Source organism: Triticum aestivum, chromosome 5B (assembly GCF_018294505.1).
Source record: "Triticum aestivum cultivar Chinese Spring chromosome 5B, IWGSC CS RefSeq v2.1, whole genome shotgun sequence".
Lineage (NCBI taxonomy): Eukaryota > Viridiplantae > Streptophyta > Magnoliopsida > Poales > Poaceae > Triticum > Triticum aestivum.
Genome location: NC_057807.1, coordinates 215,840,343 through 215,850,337, shown reverse-complemented (window position 1 = coordinate 215,850,337; position 9,995 = coordinate 215,840,343).

The following is a 9,995-nucleotide window of genomic DNA, read 5'->3' as shown; positions in this document are numbered from 1 at the left end:
GAGTCCAGGAAGAGAAATAAATTGGATTCCAGGAACAATCCAATTTATACCAAGAAGGACCTGAGTCATATCACATGTTTCAGGTGCAAGGATTCAGGACACTACTTCGGCGGATGCCCAAAAAGGAAGCCGAGGACCCAAGGAGGCTATGTAATCATAAGGAAACCATGAGACTTGTCAGAAGTAATATGTTTCCGCTGTAATGAAGCGGGCACTTTGCTAGAGGTTGTCCCAAAGAGAAGGAGGCTTGTGCTAAATAGTTGTGTCAAAAAAGAAATGTAGTAGTAGTAGTAGTAGTAGTAGTAGTAGTAGTAGTAGTAGTAGTAGTAGTAGTAGTAGTAGTAGGAACATTTCTTTTATATTGAGGTGTTGAGTTGCGGGCATGTAATGGAAATGCAGGAGATTGTGATAATTTGAGAATCAATAGAGTTGGCATCGTTGGTACTGATTTGGATTTTTGTGAGTACTTACTCTATGAAGAAAGATGTTGACCATTTTCGAGGATATGAGAAATATGGTCTACGGATGAATTAGTGCATTTCAAGGGTGGTAGTACCCTGTGAGGACCTTGACCCCTGGAAAAGATAATTACATTCCACGGAGTGGACTTCGGACAAAATAAGTACGAGTTTTATCTCGATGTGTGGGATACCCCAAGAATATGAAGGGATGAAGTATTATTGGACGTAAAGGAGGTATAATGTTGGTAATATGGAGCAATTGTAAATCCATGATGAGTCTGAGTAATCACGTCTTAGTTTGGCACCAATAGAAGGAAGGGAGACAATACCATTGGATGGATTTAAGAATGCTAGGAAGCTGGATGTTGGAATAATGATCAGTTTCCCCAATGATGAGTTCAAGGTTTACAAGAGATGAGATGGGACATAACCCACAGGCCCCAGGACCTGCCAAGAAGCAACCACACTCTTGCTGAAGGAAAAACCCTGGAATAGGATATGCCTTTAGCAACAGACGATTTTACAGGATTACGCATAACCTGAGAGTTGTGAAGAAACGATAGATGTTTGTTTGGCTTGCAGAATCAATGGATATAACCGAACTCAGTTTGTCGACAAGAGAAATTTTGCAATGCTTGTGAGGGTGACCGAGTGTTAGAATGCGAGATTCGCTAAACCATATACAAGGTAATGATTTGGGTGCGGGATGGATTGATCACCATACCGACTTACTCTTATTATTCGCCTTACTATATGGGATGATAAATCCGAGTGACTTACCTATAGTAGAGAGACAACGATATTAAGCCTGATTGAACGTTAGAATGGTATGAAAACTTTCCCCTGGTATGAGGCAGCTGTTGCCAATCGTAGGATATACAGTGAGGATCAACCCAAACCCATTTCCAGCTGGAGAAACCATAAATTGATGACTACCACGAGATATCGATAGTTGTTTAGTATTGGCGCCAGGCCTGTCAGCTAAGAAGACCCAATCATGGAATAACCTTACCAAGATGAAAGGACACAGGAATTGAGGAAAAATGCTTACGCCACTACCGGAAGAGCCCAGAGAAGGAATTATCCTGAAGATCTGAGAAGATGGACACTATCAACGATAAGGATGGATTATATGGGTGTTGATGGAACCGTAACCATGCTTCTAAGGGTGGTAGCACCCCAGACCTCCTGTGACGATCGATGGATTTTGAGAAGACCCCCGAACCTAACCTATTTCTTGCTAGCCTCTTTGAATCTCGAGGACGAGACTCATTTTAAGGGTGGTAGGTTTGTAAAATCCCAAAACTCTAAATTTTGGAATGCTATATTAAATAGATAGTTTTGATTGATTGTGTGATTCCTTGTGTGAAATTGAGTGAAATTTGAAACCTTTTGAAAGTTAAATTAGAGGGAATGAAATGACTTTCCCAAAATTTCACCTTTGCTTTATGATCTCCATGAATTCAAATTCTTTTCAAATACAAAACCCTAGAGGGAAGATGAAATGACTTCTTCCATTTAATTAAATGAAAAAGGATTTTTAGAAAAATATTTGAATTTTATTGGGAAATACTTCAAATTCAGAAACTCTAAGCAACTCAATGATTTTCATGAGAGAAGATAATATGACTTCTTCAAACCATATGAAATATGAGTTGGGAGTTTAAAAGAAATCAAATTTAAAAGTCCCTTTGAATGTATTTTGAAAATCATTTTCAATGTGGAGTTATTTAGTTTTTATTTGAATTATTTTTCTCCAAAAATAAATTCTATGGAAATTAGGGTAAAATGATTCCCTACATCAGAAAATTGGAGAGAAATAAATTTGAAATCATTTTGGTATTTTTAAAATGATTTTTATTGGGTTTTATTATGGCTGTAGCAATCTTTGTTTTATTTAAATTTTTGTAAAATTTATTTGACGTTATAAAAATGTTCATCTTGTAGAAAATCTTTTTTTGAAAATCATGGTGTATAATATGCCTATATTATATTTTTATTTTATTTGCTTTTTCTTTTAATTATTGTTTGTAAAAGTATTTAAAAAAAACTTCCTCCGCTAGACCGGGTCGGCCCAGTTCGCCAGGCTGCGGCACAGTGCCCCGCCGTCCCCAGGACGCCGCCGGAGTCCTGCTCCTGCACGCGCCACCGCCAAGTCCGACCGGGACTCTGTCCCCGCGTCACCGTCTGCCCCCACCTCCACGCCTCGACCCCCGACCTCTTTATAAAGTGCGCCCCGGACCCTCTCTCTCTCTCATCTCGCGCCGCCATCGTCGCTTCTCGTCGCCGCCGCTCGCTTCTCGCCGCCGCCCGCGCTGCACGCCGTCGTTGCCGCGCGTCGTCCCGACCCCGCTGTCACACGCCGCCCACGCATCCGCCAGCACGCGCCGCCGCCCCACCGCCATAGCCAAGCCCGACGCCGCGCCGTAGTCTGCCGTCACCGCCCAGACTCGTCGGATCCGCCGCCCGACCCGCCGGTTTCTTCCGGTTCGGTATAACACCGTCCCTGGTTCGCCGGTTTTCTTTTAGGTTTAGGTTTTTTCGGTTTTTGTTTAAAACCCGGTTTTTTTATTATTTAGTTTAGTTAAGTAACGAACTTTTTCTTTTTAGTTAGTTTTAGTGAACAATTTCGTTCTGTAGATCTATTTAGCGAACGTTCGTTCCGTAGGTTTTTCTTTTTCTTTTTAGTTTTCGTCCAGGGACTTAGATGTAATTAGTTTTCTTACAGATTAGTCCCTGTTTTTCAATCGATCACAACTCTTTGCTCGTTTGTACAAATCCAATGAAACCAACGCCCATTTCTCTGTTATGATCCCCTTTGACCAAATAATCAACTTAAACATATTTTTGAAAGTTTAAAATTTGATTTCAAACAGATTTGAATTCAAACTTCTTTTGTTCATAACTCGAGTTTTATAACTCCGATTTTGTTGATTCTTTTTGCAAATCGAAGCACTTGACCTAAACTTTCTGATAAGGCCAAATTCACTCAATTTTGGTACTGTTAGAAATTGTTTTCTGTTGAAAGAGTTATTCGCTTGTTTTCAAAGTTTTTCCGAGATCTTTTCTTCGATTCTTTTGCATGAGTGCTTATGTATGCAATTGCTTGCTCATGATAGATTGACCGGAGTGTGACGAGTAGAACTATCAGGAGTTATGAGTGTGAATCATCTTCATCAGCAGTAAACGCAAGTTCACACTTTGATCATATCCCTTTATTACCCCCTTTTTATGCATTAGATTCAACCCTCAAACATTGCATGAGTAGGACTTGATAACATGTGGGTACTGGGAAGTAGTTGATGAGGTAGGAATCTATTGTCTTATATTCAAACCCTTGGGTGTTACTACGTTATGGTTATACTGCTATGCTATGCTCATAGACGTGGATTGGTTCTGAGAGAATTCATGGAAGATGTGAGAGTTATTGATAATTTAAGGTTTAACTTAAGGTGGCTACTTTAACACACATCTGCGTGGATTGGTTGGGGCACCCTGGAGCACCCAGTGGTTTGCCTGGCCACCTGGAGAACCCAGTGCTTGCCCAAGGGAATCCCGGAGTACCCGTGTGATTGCCCTATGGAATGCCACCCAGGCTCAAAGGGGCCATAAGATTATTCATGCTAGAAACTTATGTGTGCAGCCACAAGCCATTATGGGCTCTAGCACAGTTGAGTAAGTTGTGTGAGCTCTTGAAGAGGTGGACTAGCAGATGTAGGGGGATTGTAGGTGTACCGGTCCGCCCGGAGTAGAGAGTGAATGCTTCTGAAAGACTGTGTCTCGGTCATCCCGTTCTCAAACACCATGTAGTGCAAGAAATTCAAGGGACGCGATCGAGTCTTGTGGGGAAAAGTGTGCAAACCTCTGCAGAGTGTATAAACTAATCATGATTAGCCATGTCCCCGATTATGGACATCTTGAATATCTGGTACTTGAATTATTGATTTGATCTCATCACGTTACTTAATTAAATTGTTGGGTTATTAATGATTTTTGGGATTGAGTTGGAGGAACCTTCTCAATATTTTCAACCAACTTGGTAGTTAAATAAAATATACTCCTTTGTTGTAGGGGAAATTGGCTTTATGCAAAAATTAAACTTAGAGCTTCCACCAGCCAAATATGCATGTAGTGATAGCTATTATTCATTATTATCCTATGGTGTGAATTTGCCAGTACATTCAATGTACTGACCTACATGGCTGCAACATCTCATGTTGCAGGAATCTTACGACGAGTAAGTGATACGTTAGGGTTACGATGTCTACACTTAATTTTGCCGTTGGTGTTGTTGGGACTCCACAACCTTGTTGTTATCTTCCGCTATATGGATTGAGGTAATAGTATTTACGTTAGTTTATACATGTGATTTACCTCTATTATAAATCCTCGAGTACTGTGTGTGTCAGCATACCGATCCAGGGGTGACACTTAAGCACAGAGACTTGGCCGTCTGAGGTCGGGTCGCTACAAACTTGCCATGTTCATACTAAGCAATATGGCAAGCTATTGATATACATCTCCAAAGAGTAGTTACCATGTCCGTATTTAGTAACACGGTAAGTCCATAAGAGGAAGTTGCCATATGTTCTTATTCAAAAGGTGAGGATCAAGAACAAATTGCTATGATTGCGTACGTTGACCTAGCAAAACTGCCATAAGCCTAACATTCCAGAGACACGCTACATAACAATTTTTGCAAGATCTCGAACAAATGTTTGCACCAAAACAATCTAAATCAAGGGTTCATACATAACGAACAGATCAACCAAAATCAAAGCACTGCAAATGAACATGTACACTATCAGAACTCTCAACTCCAAGCCAACTGAAGGCTACACCACGGGGAGCACCCCCGACAATAGAAACCGACATCCGTACCATTCCACCGCGGATTCGCCCAAAAAGGGCCGCAGAATCACACAGGTGCATCGGGGGAGCAAAAAATTGTGCAGCGTTGTGGTGTAGATTGCCCCGGGAGGACTGCCAACTGCAACTATCCTATCTTCACGACGGGACTCCCCAGCGATGGGGAATAACACCCCGCACCCTTCCGTCGCGGATTCACCATGGAACCACAGCGGGATCAAAAGAGAAGTGCCAACAAGATGAAACGCAAGCATCGAGGGGTTAACTGAGTGGAAATGAAAGCAACGAGGGGTTCGCGTGATTACCTTAACGCAGCTTCAGAGTAGACGAGGTGAAGCGGTTGAGTGGACTCCCAGCAATGGGGACCGACCTCCGCGACACTTCAGTCGCGGTTTCACTGAGAAGTCGCCGCCGAATGCGTCTCGATGATCCAACTGCCGCGATGAGAGAGGCAACACACAGTGGAATGCGGTGGGGATAAATGAGGAACCAGCGAAGTAACCGGCGAGGGTGGCGATAGTGGGTGAGTCGGTCTTCGAGCGAGCAGCGGTTCCACCGCACGACCCTGTGCGCTCATGTGGCGTTAGAGCCAGGTGGCTGCTGTAAGATTCGTGCAAACATAATGTATAGAGATCAACACGTTTGGACCAAGTTGCTTCGTGTCACACGTGTGGCACTTATAATTTGGTGAACTTTTTGTAAAAGGTTATATTTTTGCTACTTTCTAACAAAGGTTGGATTTTACCCTAAAAGGGAAATGGTTCCCTTCAACCGACCAATATTACGCGAGCGTCCGCCGCCTCCATGTCTGTTGGATGGTCTCTGTCAGACAGTTAGGAGCCAACCCCTCCGTGTCACATTCTGCAACTGGTCCATTGTTTTAGGAAAAGGTTCTGTAACTAGCCCCGTGTTGCAAACTGACCAAGGGCTAGATCTCGCAACATGACCTATGTTGAAAAACAAATTCTGCAACACCTGATGTTGCAAAAAAGATTCTACAATATGACCCATGTTGCAAAAAAAACCTGGCAACACAACCTATGTTGCAAAAAAAAGGCAACATAACCTATGTTGCAAATGTCTCCGCAACAAGAGATATGTTTCAAAATAGAATTGTCAAATCCGATGACTCCCTAGGCAGTGGATCTTTTAAAAAGATCCGCCGCCCACCGCGTAGCGGCCCCCTAAAAACAAGGTCATATTTATATTCTTTTTTAACTATATTGCAATAAGACACTTTTGGTTTATCACAGAACTCTAGCTTTTTTGTCGATGACACTTGTCATTCTGAAATGGCATCCAATTTTGCATCTTGCCTTCTTCCTCCCTCCTCATCCTCTTTTTCTGTGTTGGCATTTCGTCGAGCAGTTCTCGTCCAACCGCCCATTTGAGGAGAGCACGTCCGTGGACGACGAGAGCACATTGGCTCAATGCGATGCCATTGGACAGGTGCATGCAACTAAAACATGGAAGGCGCCAGCGGTAATTCCCCTGTCATGGCTCCATCCTTTACGACGTTGTCGGACAACTAACAGGTGGACCCCGGGTCCACTCGGTAGGCGGGCGACACCAATGTGTGACTGGCAGCGGGCCTAGCATGTAGTAGGTGTAAGCCATGGTGTGTGTGTGTGGGTATACATAACTCTGTTGTGTAGGGAATGAGTTATCTGAAGAAAGACAAGTCTGAACCTATCTCTCCCTATTGCTCTATTTCTCTCCTAATTCTCTGCAATCCTCTCTGTTCGTCCCTCCTCTCTCTCGAATTCCTGTGAGATCCACCACCAGGGCCTCACAATTGGTATCAGCAGCCTCGAATCCGCGTTCGCCGCGCTCACATCCTGTTGATTCGACGGGAAAATTCCACCATGAAGGGTGTGAATTTTGTTTCTACAAAATTCGCGCAAAATCCCAAGTGGGGTTCGCTGAATTCGGAGTGAGTCGTGATGGCGCTGTCGAAGCAATCGCTGCCATCGACGCAGACCAATTTGGTGCTCACAGCCATGGGGGAAAACACGGAGATCATCCAAACGGTGCTTACCAGTGTGCTCACCAAGTTGGAGGTGATGGATCTACGGATTTCGACCTTGGGGAAGCAGCTTGAAGCGACACAGGAGAATGTGGATTCCATCCGTCATCGGCAAGCAGGGATCAGCATGGCCTCAGGGTTGGGAGTTACGGAGCAGGGTGCGAGATCTATTTCCTGCCCTGCCCCTCGGCTCACGAATCTACAACCGCCATTGCTCAGGAACCCGGAGGCAGGTCAGGTGTTTACCACGACACCACCGTCCCCCTACAGAGCAGCCGTCATTGTGGTAACCTGCGCCAGCGCCACGCTTGGAGCATGGTCAAGCTGGCGAGCATGCCCTGGAGCATCATCAGGAGTTCGCATAGGAACGAGACCGAGTTCATTTCATCAAGCCGCCCAAGCACCACTTTCCCCATTTCAATGGTGAGAATCCTCGGTTGTGGATTGACTTGGCCCTCACTTATTTTGATATGTATTAGTACCTGTGAATCAGTTGGTGTCGACTGCTACACTATATCTCGATGGACACGTTGCACTTTGGTGGCAAGCATTCAAGCATCATCGGCGTCTGTGGCCGTGGGATGATTTTGCTTTAGAAATTGAATTAGAATTTGGGCAAGGCAAGTTTGAATCACATATGACTCATCTCTTACGGTTGAAGCAAACGAGTACGGTAAGAGAGTATAAATTTGCATTCGAGACAGCAATGTATCATTTGATAGCTTTGGATCCTTCTCTGAACTCCAAGTTTTTTATATCTCAATTTGTCCTGGGACGGAAGGATGGGATCAAATCTGCTGTTCGGTTGCAAGCAGCCACTAGCGTAACACGAGCAGTGTGTCTGGCCAAGATCCAGGAGAGCTACAAAGACAGAAATCAAGGTTTCAGAGGCAGATGCAACATCAGTCAGTTCATTCCACAATTCCATCTATGCAACCAGGTCTGAGAAAGTCATCAGATGATTATGGTAGAGAGCATCAGTTGCACGATTTCCACGTGCCAATGGTTTATGCTTTTGTTTTGGAGAGAAATATAGTAAGGAACATCAGTGTAAAAAGCCTATGCAACTCCTTACAATCCAGTTGGGAGAACATGGTGAAATTTTGATTGAAGATGTCGTCCAAGCATTGGAGCTGAACCTGGAAATTTCGAATGCTGTCAGATCTCGGCTCATGTTGTTTCTGGGGCGGATAATGCTAAAACCATTTGCATCCGAGCTCTGGTAGGCAACCAAGTCATGTTAGCACTCGTGGACTCGGGCAGTAGTCACAGCTTTGTGGATGAAAACTTTGCCTAGCACGCTTCGTTGGACTTGGTCGTTGTTCCATCAGTGAAAGTTACCATTGCAAATGGTCAAGCTATGGAATCCAAGTTTCAGGCCCCGAATTTGACTTGGTGGGCACAGGGTCACACTTTTGAAACACCAATGCGAGTGCTCCAGCTGGGAGCATATGATGTTGTCTTGAGGATGGATTGGCTGAAGTGTCACAGTCTAATGACTTGTGATTGGGAGGGAGAATCATTACAATATGTACATGGTGGTTCTATGATTTCCATTCAAGGTGTTCAACCTGTTTCCCCTATGCAATTGCAACCGATGTCGATGGAGCAATTGGACAAAGCTCTACATGGCAATGATGTTTGGGCTATGGCAGTGGTTGATCCTTCTTCTGGTAATGCAATTTCTAAGTCGGGCTCGCATCCAAAAGATCTAGTTGTAGTTTTGACAGAATTCTAAGATGTGTTCGAAACTCCAACTAGCCTTCCTCCACACAGAGTGTATGATCATGCAATTAACTTGGAAGTGGGACATAATCCTCCTAACTCCCGGACTTATCGATACTCTCCACAACAGAAAGATGGGATTGAATGACAAGTGGCAGATATGCTCAAATCAGGGATTGTGAAACCTAGCATGATCCCATACGCCTCTCCAGTACTTCTGGTTAAGAAAAAAGATGGTAGCTGGCGTTTCTGCGTGGATTACCACAAACTCAATGCCATCACTATGAAGAACAAATTCCCTCTTCTTATTGTTGACGAATTACTTGATCAACTGGCAGGATCAAAAAAATCTCCAAGCTGGACCTTAGGGCAGGTTACCACCAAATCCGTATGCATGAACCAGATGAGGAGAAGACTGCACTCAAGACACATTCAGGACACTTCCAATTTCATGTTATGCCGTTTGGGGTGACCAATGGACCACCAACATTTCAGTGCTTAATGAATAACATTTTAGCTCCAGGTAATCGCAAGTATGTCATCGTGTTTCTGGATGACATTCTAGTTTTTAGTATCACTTGGGAGGAACATTTGGAGCATCTCCGCTCGGTACTGCAGACCTTCCATGAGCATCAGTTGTTTGTGAAGCTTTCCAAATCCTCTTTTACTCAGACTGAAATTCAATACTTGGGACATGTGATTTCCTCAAAAGGTATGGCTACAGATCCAGAAAAGACTCTCGCTATGAAACAATGGCCTTAGCCTACCAATGCTACTGAACTACGGGGATTCCTTGGGTTGATAGGTTACTATCGAAAGTTTGTCCAGAATTATGGAACCATGGCCACACCCTTTGAAGGTAATATGCCCTAGAGGCAATAATAAAGTTATTATTTATTTCCTTATATCATGAT